A 1911-nucleotide genomic window follows, 5' to 3' on the forward strand; every position below is an offset into this window, starting at 1 on the left:
AATCCAGCGACGCATCATTGGGGACAAAAGTGGTGGCACAGGACTGACGGGAAGTCAAAATGGAACAATCGGGCTGTACAGGTAGGGAAGTGAGCACTCCAGGAAAGGCGCCATCACTCGCAGCAGGCCTGGGCGGGGAAACTCCAGAGACGAGAGAAGAAGTGTTCAGGAGTCCACTAGGGAGGTCGGAGGAATCATCAGGGCATCTAGCAAAAGGTGGAGATCTAGAACCAGGGCTCCGGACATCAGGGGGTGGTCGAGGCTTCGGCCGGGCAGCAAGGCGATGTGGAGACGACATCATCAACGTATCCTTGAATCGTGTGAAGAAATCCCAGAAATGCAGGAAAACAAGAGGCCTCTCGGCAAGATCAATCTAGGCAGCATGGAGTTGGGAGCGTCCAACAAAGCTTCAGCGAGTCAAAAAAAAAAGGAAGAGGGGGAGGTGAAAAGAGGAAGAGCAAAGAAGGAGAAAAGAAGAAAAGGAGTAGCCACACCCACAATTAAGAGGGAGTTAGCAGAAACGAAATGAGAGGGCTTATCAAAGCAAGAAAGACACTGCAAGCAGTGTTTTCCTGAATGGGAAGCAAGAGATAATAGGAAGGAACCACTTCCTTACTGAGAACGACTAAAAACAGCCGAATCAGCAACAAAAGGGAAAGGAAAGACCCGTACAAACACCAAAGTATGCTGCAAGCAGCACATTCAGTGCAGACAGGAAGGAACCGCTCGCTCACAGGTAACCTGCTCGCTCGCAGAGGATAGGAAAGGGCCCCATTGAACGCAAGTAAGGAACGTAATCGAACCATCAAGCGTCAATGGGAGAAGGGGAAAAGAAAGCAAAAACCATACTTACAGACCGCTTTAGCTCCGCTTCAGCTCCGTTCTCCAGAAGAGTGAAGTTAATCCATCAGCAACATTCCACTGTGAAGATAAAAATAAATGAGTGCACAATTAAGCTGATAAGAACAGATACTACACTTTGATCTTAGCCAAAAGGCCGAGAAGCGATGCAGAATTCGGTGGCGTGATGAATTCACTTTCAATTTTTCATATTTCAAAAGTCCTGAGCATTCGTGCAGGGAAGTAGGGGGTGCAGAAGACTCAGGTTAGCGAGTGCTGCTTGGGGGCTTTTTATGATATGTCGTTATTTCATCCTCCTCCTGTGTTACAAAAAAAGAGGTGTACAAGGATGAACAATTTCTGTCTACTCAAGTGGATCATTTTGCGGTCCTTTCTAATGTTCCCATTCTGGAAGCGTCATACCCCTCCTCCTTGGGCGGGGCTAATTTTAAAAAGCAAAGGACGTCAAAAGTTCATTTCATTCCAGATTCAATTGCAAATTTTATTCTTACTACAGCAAATGAACCACAATGCTGAAATATCCTCACAGATATTTCTACAATATCGCAATAACTTACAGTAGTTATATTGGACGTTTTACGAAAACGTTGGCCGGAACAAAATTCAAAGTAGAGAAAGTTAATCCGATCTCAACGCGAAATCGCTACAGTCAATAACAGCAGTAAGTAAACAACTGAATTCCGATGTTTTCCTCCAGCTTTTATAAGCTTATGCATCATGCAACATAATATTCTCGTACTTTGACAATTTTTTTTAAGATGGGAAAAGAGGACAATGAAATATTTATGAAAGTGTTCATTTCTCTGGAGTAGCTTCCTCCTCTGAAAAATCTCATTCTTCACTGCACGTGAATATAAAACAAATGTAATTACAAAGGCAATAAAAATAGCAAAACCAAAAATAAATAAATATTCCTGGAGGTATCGAATGCCCATGTTTGGGAAGAAATTATTTTTTGTGATTAAACCAATATTGATACAGTAAAATTAATCAGCCAAAACTACATTAAATAATGCCAGTTTGATTGACACAAACTCGACATGGACAGTC

The 1911-nt window shown here is 42.9% G+C and overlaps 1 pseudogene; it reads right to left on the bottom strand.

Moving 5' to 3' along the window:
• Window positions 1-888: 888 nt before the first annotated feature.
• Window positions 889-1009, bottom strand: LOC118201927 (U2 spliceosomal RNA; annotated as a pseudogene).
• Between the last annotated feature and the right edge of the window lie 902 nt (window positions 1010-1911).

This window comes from Stegodyphus dumicola, chromosome 11 (genome assembly GCF_044657685.1).
Source record: "Stegodyphus dumicola isolate Sdum_Otavi_A_Nest chromosome 11, ASM4465768v1".
NCBI classification, from domain to species: domain Eukaryota; kingdom Metazoa; phylum Arthropoda; class Arachnida; order Araneae; family Eresidae; genus Stegodyphus; species Stegodyphus dumicola.